This window comes from Mizuhopecten yessoensis, unplaced genomic scaffold (genome assembly GCF_002113885.1).
Source record: "Mizuhopecten yessoensis strain PY_sf001 unplaced genomic scaffold, ASM211388v2 scaffold11099, whole genome shotgun sequence".
NCBI lineage: Eukaryota > Metazoa > Mollusca > Bivalvia > Pectinida > Pectinidae > Mizuhopecten > Mizuhopecten yessoensis.
The window spans coordinates 634,051-644,028 of NW_018408879.1; positions in this window are offsets into that span (position 1 = coordinate 634,051).

The window sequence follows — 9,978 nt, forward strand, 5'->3', positions numbered from 1 at the left end:
CGTGTATCAGCGAATTAAGTTGATCAATTATTTCGGATCGCATGCCAATTAGAAGTCGGAACAGATCTTCCGTAGCGTCTACGCTTATGTGTTTACCTACACGAGTACCGTTATCGCTACGCTCGGCTGATTTCGTATCGTTAATCTTACCACTAATAGTGATATCGGCGTCTGTTTCCGTTCTCGCCTTGTATCGATCTTTATACCTGAGAACAGACTTTAGTTCCTCAACGCCAACGCTTCCTCCAATGTAATGATACAGAAGATAGACATCGTCTTCAAGTTTTTCCTCCGCTCTTGCCGGTAGGCCCTATCAAGTCCCAACATTCAATAGTTTATTTGAGATGCAATGCTGTTTAAAGTAATGTTCAACAATAGTTAGAGGAATATTTAGTTAACTTGGTTTAAGTGCCATTATACTATATATGTAAAGAATCACTTGGAAGATACCTATTTATTTTGGTCCAAACCATAAAACCTTTAAAATGAAACGGAAGTACATCGCGTACATTGTGTAACTCAACATGAGTCGTCGAGGATAGGCATATAGGCTGATAGAAGCGAGCGTTGTAGACGTTCTAAACAGCCTGCTGTCTAAGTCGTCGAGGATAGGCACATAGGCTGATAGAAGCGAGCGCTGTAGACGTTCTAAACAGCATGCTGTCTAAGTCGTCGAGGATAGGCACATAGGCTGATAGAAGCGAGCGCTGTAGACGTTCTAAACAGCCTGCTGTCTAAGTCGTCGAGGATAGGCACATAGGCTGATAGAAGCGAGCGTTGTAGACGTTCTAAACAGCCTGCTGTCTAAGTCGTCGAGGATAGGCACATAGGCTGATAGAAGCGAGCGTTGTAGACGTTCTAAACAGCCTGCTGTCTAAGTCGTCGAGGATAGGCACATAGGCTGATAGAAGCGAGCGTTGTAGACGTTCTAAACAGCCTGCTGTCTAAGTCGTCGAGGATAGGCACATAGGCTGATAGAAGCGAGCGTTGTAGACGTTCTAAACAGCCTGCTGTCTAAGTCGTCGAGGATAGGCACATAGGCTGATAGAAGCGAGCGTTGTAGACGTTCTAAACAGCATGCTGTCTAAGTCGTCGAGGATAGGCACATAGGCTGATAGAAGCGAGCGTTGTAGACGTTCTAAACAGCCTGCTGTCTAAGTCGTCGAGGATAGGCACTTAGGCTGATAGAAGCGAGCGTTGTAGACGTTCTAAACAGCCTGCTGTCTAAGTCGTCGAGGATAGGCACTTAGGCTGATAGAAGCGAGCGTTGTAGACGTTCTAAACAGCCTGCTGTCTAAGTCATCGAGGAAAGGCACATAGGCTGATAGAAGCGAGCGTTGTAGACGTTCTAAACAGCCTGCTGTCTAAGTCATCGAGGATAGGCACATAGGCTGATAGAAGCGAGCGCTGTAGACGTTCTAAACAGCCTGCTGTCTAAGTCATCGAGGATAGGCATATAGGCTGATAGAAGCGAGTGTTGTAGACGTTCTAAACAGCCTGCTGTCTAAGTCGTCGAGGATAGGCACATAGGCTGATGGAAGCGAGCGTTGTAGACGTTCTAAACAGCCTGCTGTCTAAAAACTGCATAACCTAAACGCTATTATTATTCTTGACCTTTCATTTAAAGACGTCAAATACAAGAAAATGGAGTAATTGCGATGGCATAGGCTACTAGGCCAAAGACAGAAAATCGGCACTTCCACATGGCGTTTTATTTATGCACGCTTCGTTCCTAAAATAGGTAAATGAAAATCGCGTGACAGGCACCAAAAGCAGGAAAGTATTTACCTGAGAAACTGAATCGTATAACAACAAGTCAGGATAGGTACAGAAAATAATATACATTTTTCTTCAGTAAATTTAAGAAATTTCTCCCGATATCAGTTACGGGTAAGAAGATAAGAAAGATTTTGAGGTTTGAAGAGTCTAATATCTGTGCCAGCAGCCATTTTGAAAAGACCGATTCCCGTGACAATGAATATACCGTCGTTCTAACCTTTTCTTTGCCGCGTTCAAGGCTGGCACCTACTTCTATAATATAAGAGGACGCTCGTCGGCCTTTTTTTCTATATCGGATATGATTTTGCCGACTGCGACCTCCTATTTCCGAAGCACTAATTCACTGTTGATGCAGATTTCGGGCGTAACAAATTCGGCTTCAAAAACTCATTTAAGAGGTTCACTGTTCATGACAACGATGACTACCCAGGGTTCAGACACAAAATATATAGTACGGAATAGAACACTCAAGTTCTCTCGCCTACTTTTACATGGCTTACTTGGTTGATACAAAATAGCAGAGGGGATTTCAAACGGAACGAAATGATGAGGAGATAGTTTGCATTCCGCATGTAGAATATTAGATATAATCTTTTTTTTGTATTTACCGGAAAATCACGGCAAATGTTGTGTGCTTTACTTCGAAAGAGGAAAAAAAACATTATTTATGTCTTTGACACGAAATTCTTTTCATTCAATCATGGATTTGTGGAATGGAATATTTATCTGACCCTGTTGAACATTTATATGTATGTAAACACGATATACTTTTTCTAAATCCTAACTTTGAAAATGTGATCGTCAGCATCGGGAAAATCAGCTTTGGGCAGTTAGAGGTTACACGGCGCCTGTCTAAAGTATCTCCCCGTGTAAACCTGTAACCCTGTTGGAGTAGGCTGGCACCCTGCTGTGTATTTTAGGTGGACTGGTGTACATATGGAGAAATGAGGACCACTTTTCCTCATGAATATTAATGAGGGAGCAGACATGTTTGATCACGTGATCATCGAAGTTTTTCCGCGCCACCATGGCAACCAACAGACAAATAATTGTTCCCATGCTCATTTTAGTTACGATTTTGGCGTATTTTAAGACAACTCTGTAGAATAAAATTAACGAACTGATCATATTGAACGAGATTTATCAAAGATAAATGGAACGGGAGTTACATAACTTCTTAATATAAGAAAAAATATAGAATATATAGCCAGACAGCTGTCATTCTCGCACATTCTATAATACCGATGAAGGAACATAAACAATATGCATTTTGTACTTGTTACATCCACACTATATTAAAATCTTATTTTATTTATATGCAAGACAGTTGAGATGTTAGCTGTGAAACATTAACCTACAAATCCGCGTGGTTAACGAGAAATTGGAGAAGTCAGAATTTTGCAAGTTCAAGGGACCCCCGAAAGGGTAATGTGACTATCAACTGCATGATCGGTTTTAAACTAAAATTCCAACAAGTGAATATATAGCCTATAAGTTGTGATCAAACTTGTGTACAACATTAAAAGGTGTGGTATCTTAAAAAGACTAAATATAACGATTGCAATATCATATACATCGCAGTAGTACAGTTAGTATACGTGATACAAATATTCAAAAAACAATAAGGGCACAATAATCACGGGTTGACGGATGATACTTAATATACTGAGAACTATGTAAATTTATATGTAACAGATGAGAGGTGCAAGACGCGAACTAGACTGTCCCGGAGAGGATTACATTTATATGTTTCGGATGATTATTTCGGAAGCTAAGCTGGAATATCAGCTCTTTTTCAAATGTTGCATTTTGATATAGTTAGTTGGAACGACTAATAAATTGATATATTTCATTCAACAATAAGGCAGACGGATTGACTTAACAATTCAAAAATATAACAACATCGATTAGCTTCAAGTATATGCATCATTATGCTTCAATTTTTCGCCATGAAAATCCGTTTTTGCCGTATAACAATTATGTGGTGATCGAGCACGTACGTTCATGTGATACCAACTTAGACTAAAAGATTTGTGTACACATTTATTTAACATCGTTGTCTTACACAGGGACACACTTTATGTCACGGCATGTTCTGGAAAAAATTACTAAAAAGAAATATTATATAATTTACATATAACATGTCAGATCAGTGATAAGTTGCAAGTTATTTTTTTCGAATAATCTGGCCATTCGTTTACAATAGCATTCTTATAATTCTACCCACAATAATATCTATCAAATTCAGTTTATCTGAAAGCATTGAATAAGTAAATATACTAAATGAATCCTTTTGGTGCCTCTTTCAAGTCACGGCGAAAGCATCGAAAAATTCGATCGAAAGTGCGGAAAATGGCTATTTGGTCGTTTTCGAATGCATAGAACATAAAGGCGCCCTCGCTTCAAAAGTTCATCTAGCCCAGGAACCTGGAGTCTCCTCGAGAATGGATCGCGCTAATTAATTTTGAACCCATATTAAGACCGTGTGTAGGGAAAGTTGACATCCCGGCAAATATTATCCGGATTACTATCCAGCCGATACACGCAAAAACTTAAAACCAATGGGCCAAATGACCGCCATTTTATCCGAGATGGCGGATAATGCAAATAAGCAAAGTGACCGTCATTTCCTCCATATGATGGCCTTGCATAGGCACACTGTAAAAGGCGTAAAGTCCTTCCCCTCTAGTAATCTGCCGTACAGGCCACAGCCTTGATGAGAATGCTGTGCATCCGATGAGGAGCTGCCTCCGCGGATCAGCTTGAAGAGGGAAATCTGATCACCAGGTTTGTTATTGGCAGTGATTATTTAGGTGTGGGTTGTTTTCTCACTACGAATCTGTCGGACATTGGTCTGTTGTATAGCCTGCCTAACGAGCTAAGAATAAAGTGCTATTCATTACTTTTTCAACAGGTTTCTCCATGCCGTATTTACTAGAGCTCCAGACAAAGAACAATCTATCGCGTTTATAAACAAGAGGCCCATGGGCCTTCACGGTCACCGGAATCCTACAGTATTTATTTTTGTACCAATTTGAGTAAAAAACAGTCAAGTATAACGTTAACTTAAGTTTGTCAGGACCATGAGCTGATCATTCCTAGACCCGAGTTTCAGTTAGATCGGCCTATTATAACTTGTTTTTAAGTTTGAAACAGTTATTTTCAAAATAGCGGCCATGGCAGCCAAATTGTATTTCTGATCGACCCGAATAATACGATAATTCCTACAAAGTTTCAGTGTAATCGGCCCAGCAGAACTTACCTTAAGTTTGAAATAGTTTTTCAAAATGGCGGCCGTGTCGGCCATATTGAATTTCTGATCGACCCGAAAAATAACAACACTTTGTCTGGACCATGAGTCGATCATTCCTACAATGTTTCAGTTCAATCGGCCCATCAGAACTTGACTTTAAGTTTGAAATAGTTTTTCAAAATGGCGGCCATATTGGATTTCTGATCAACCCGAAAAATAACAACACTTGGTCAGGGAGATGTCAGTAACCTTCCTATGAAATATTAATGAAATCCCCTTGCCAGTATTTCAGTTAAGTTGAAAATGTAAAATGTTAACGGACGACGGATAGCAATAAGTCACTCGAGTTAAAAGCTCAGGCGACCTAAAAATGGATGCCCCATTGCAAACAGACGTTACAAGACCACACAAACAAAAAGGATACTCTTTTCCTGCTAAATGGAAGAAAGTTTACCATTGTTTAACACAAGAGATTGCCACCTTCAAATCAACTATCGACCGAAACCGCGGAAAGGTGCGTTTTGAAACGCGTTTTCAATTTTGCAAGGGACAATGATAATATTTACAAATATCTTTCTCGATCTACCCCAGGTCATAGGCCAGTTAAGGACATTCCAATATGGCTGCCACACCAAACTGTATATCAAATTCAATAATGCATCCCGTTAGCATTAAACAATCCATGTCACAAAAAAATCCTCCAGTAATTCTCAAACATAATTGAGGTACATCCACACTAAATTTCCGAAATAGTATTAAATAACTAATGAAAAAAACCACTTCTTATGCGTTCATTTTCCAAGCTGAATTTAAGTCACAATTCAGGAAAAACCCATTTAAATTTGTAAATATCACAAAGTTTGATGTCCATTGAGATGCATTTGTCGAGAAAAAATGGTCAAATCTCGCGAATAATGGCATATATTTCCCCTGAATAAATCACAACTGAGCACAAAGCGAACAAGGCTGAGCGAGGTTGGAAAAAAGCATGCAAAGTAAGTAAGATTTTACCTGTACACCGTTCACGACAGGTAAAATGGCTCGACTTGTAACAAGTCTTGTTAGCTTGATGAATAATTGAACAAGAGATCCCAGAGGGATCTTGGCGCCCACCTTTATACCATCTTAATTAGTTCTTTGTCAGTTCGATCTTTTCTCTTCTTTCCTCTAATCTGTTTGATCGAGTCATGTTAACAGTAAATGCACCTTGAGGTAACCTTCAAAGTGAGTTTGTCATTTCACATATTTACTAGTACAGTACTAAATGTGAAAGAAATAGAATCGATCATTGCAATTTGAGAAAGATCCATTTTGTTTTTATGATCAGTCTCAAAATATAACATACACAACGAGGGATCAAGGGGAACCTACAGTTAAAATTTGAGAAAGATCCCTCCCGTACTTCCCAAGAAATAACGATAACAAACTTTCAATATCAAAACCCAAGATGGCTGCCTGTCGGCCATGTTGTTTATCCGATCAGTCTCAAAAGTTGCCCTGCACAGCCGAGGACCAAGGGGAACCTACATATAAAATTTTAGAAAGATCCCTCCCGTACTTCTTGAGAAATAGCGATAACAAACTTTCACTATCAAAATCCAAGATGGCTGCCTGTCGGCCATGTTGTTTATCCGATCAGTCTCAAAAGTTGCCCTGCACAGCTAAGGACCAAGGGGAACCTACACATAAAATTTTAGAAAAAGATCTATCTGGTACTTCCCGAGAAATAGCGATAACAAGAAATGTTTACGGACGGACGACGGACCCCGAACGCAGGGTGATTTGAATAGCCCACCATCAGATGATGGTGGGCTAAAAATATCCAATCAAAATACATGTCATAATTCTCGATATTTGAAGCATTTTCTTACACTTTTCTCGACAAATAGATCCAGTTGAAACTCATGCAATGTTAAATATTCAGAACTTACGATTTTGCACTTGTTTTTTCGACAAAAATTCACTATAAATCGCCTCCAAAATCAACATTTTCGTTTTTCCCCCCGGAAATATTGCGTTCAGTGGTTTTCAATTGGTGAATTGTTCAAAAACATACCATTTAATAGCGAATTTTATGCTTCAATGTGCTTGTTCAAGTACTTCATTTGAAATGAGTGACGCCAGCTATTTTGACAGCAGACTGCCATCGAAGGGAAGGAATTTTAGTGTTTTATTTTGAGACCTTTACTAGGTAGATTCTATTTATTTTGATCTGTAAAGACGGAAGTTATTCTCTTCTCTTCCAGGCGCTCGATATCAAACTCAATCTTACTATTAACAATGAATTACAAATGGCATAATAAAGTTCATCAAGTTATTTAAATAGTCTCTTCTAAGGTCATTGTCTTACAACAATTGAAATTGCCTAGTAAGTGGGTAAATAGTAAGTTTTATTTACACATTTTTACGAAAGTGTATCCTTCTTGGGGTCGTTGTTCTGACGAACTGCGAACTGCCAATTGCCTTTCTATAATGGGTTCAGTTAAAATCCACCAGAGTTGATTTTTCTCCCTTCGCCTCTTGTAATGTGCTTTACCTTGAAACTAGTTGGGCACCTTTAAAATTTAGGAAATTAAGTTCATTTTTTTTTAGATACGTACTGGATAATTTCCAGATATTATCCAAATCGTTTTCTTCCTTATTTATGAAATCGTCTTCATCTTGATTTTCGTAACCTAGTTAACTTTGTAGATAAGATGTACTTCTAGACAATTCATCTGCAACAAGTTTTGGAACGGACTTCAAACTTCATTACCTGTACCATGCGTTCTTCCAAACTATTGCCAGTCGGTTACCGATATTTGTTGTTCTTTTTTAACGCACATCGGACATAACGTACTGAGGTGGTCTTTTAAAGAAATTCATTATGTGCAACTTTTGTTTCTCGCCTCCCTGCTGTTGTTCTTCCTTTTCGAACATCGATATTCAGCCAGTAATCATCTCACCTTGAACTTAATGCATTATCTTTCATAAAGTCAACAAAAATGTTTTGAAACCAATCCCCTTTTTTCTCAATAACATACTACAGTTCATCGACTTCATTCCGATATCTCGACTAACATTATGTGGAAAAGTTTCTTCGGTCATCCCATCCTGCGCACACTATTTCTCAATGAACTTGGCTCCATTTTGCCAAGATGTCTGGACACAGACACTTGGCGACCAACTTGCCATACTTGTATGTGTTCCTTCTCTGCCACAACCTTCAATGGTCATGTAAAGGTTATTGCATGGTTTTAGAGTAACAAGGGATTTATTACACCCGTGCAATAACTGGCTTACTGCATGCTTGCAACTCGAACAAAACAGAAAAATTGAGTAAAAAAGAAAAACTTGGTAAGTTTGTCTTTATTCTCAATAGCCCAGTCCGAGTGTATCTTTCATAATGGATACATGTGTTTTTGGATTACTATCCAGCTCCAGTGTCAGGGAAGGTAAGGAGTGTCTGTTCAACAATTAGAACAAAATACGGGTAACAATGTTGAATTTCTGACTACATTTTCAGTTAAATTTTCAAGATGTGGCAAAGGTACAGGATATTGAAACCATTTTCATACATACAATGTAAGAGTTTATCAATCCCTAAGGAGTTCCAGTTCTTTCAATGAATGGTACATTTGAATGTGCAATTTTGTATAAAGAAACAGCTCCTAAAGATTATAAACTTTTCCCTGGAAATGCTTATCCTCTCACGTGATAAGGAAATCAATAACGCTGCCAACTCAATAAAAAAAAAATCGTTTTCAATCAGAAAATTACCATTTTAAACTTTATTTATTGATTTGTTTTCTTTTTCAAATGTGTCAACTAAGTTTATCCTTTGCACTGTATTGACTTCATCATTACTTATTGATAATCTCCCCTTTCTTACAGCATTTGTGACCCCAGTCCACGGTCATGTAATCATGATTGGCCATGAAAGGGGATTAGGTGTGCAGTGGACTGTGGTAGCAAGTGATTTATTGCCCCCAGTTTTCCATTGAGAGGTGGGAAGTATGCCGTAAAAACTAGTAGTATTTTTGACCCCAAAATTCAGCGTTTGAATATTTCACATAGGGTGCATAGACATATTTAATCTACCGTGTATAAAACATTTAGATCACATGTAAAATGTTAAAGAAAAATTCTTAATCGAGTTGCAAGTACAATAGAAAAGGAAACTCATTATGTTCTTAATTATAATTAGCAATACAAGAATTATGCTCAAAATGGTAAATGGTTACGTCATTAAATGACTACTTCACATACACACTTTAATTAATTTGTAAGTCTAGTTTCAGGATGGTTTTTTTTGGCAAGATCTTGTAATTTTAATCGACTTCAGCCAAAATATGTGCAAGGGAAGATAACTTTTGGGTGAAGTTGAACTTTTTTACTCTAACCCCCTCGTGTTCCATCTACCTGCAACATTCTATGCAGCCCATGTGTTCCATCTACCTGCAACATTCTATGCAGCCCATGAAGTGTCCGGTATCACTCTCCGCTCAGGGGTGACCATCGCATCCTTTTGTCAGGGGCAATATGAATTTAGTTTATAATTATGTCGGTCCATTTTAGAATACATATCTTTTAAAGATTAGCCCTTTTGACTTTGCATTCATGTTATCCTGTTCATTTTCAAAAGTTCAGACGAAAGGTTTGTTGATGTCAAAAACTAAATAAATCAATGTGTTGAAATGTTCAGTACGTTAAAACTGCAACTTCAACGCATTTAACCTCTGAAATTAAGTTAAGCAAATTCCCGTTTGGTGTAAAATGCGTTAGGCTTCAACGTGTTGAACTACCAACATTGCTCGACGTGTTGCACATAAACAGCCTTTAAGAACTATACGTAGCCGATTGTCGTGATCGCAATGCCGTCATTTGCATTGTTGAGATCATTTGATTTGGTGTACTTTTTTTAAAAAATCTTCATAAGGATGTATACATTTCGAAGCCCCCCCCCC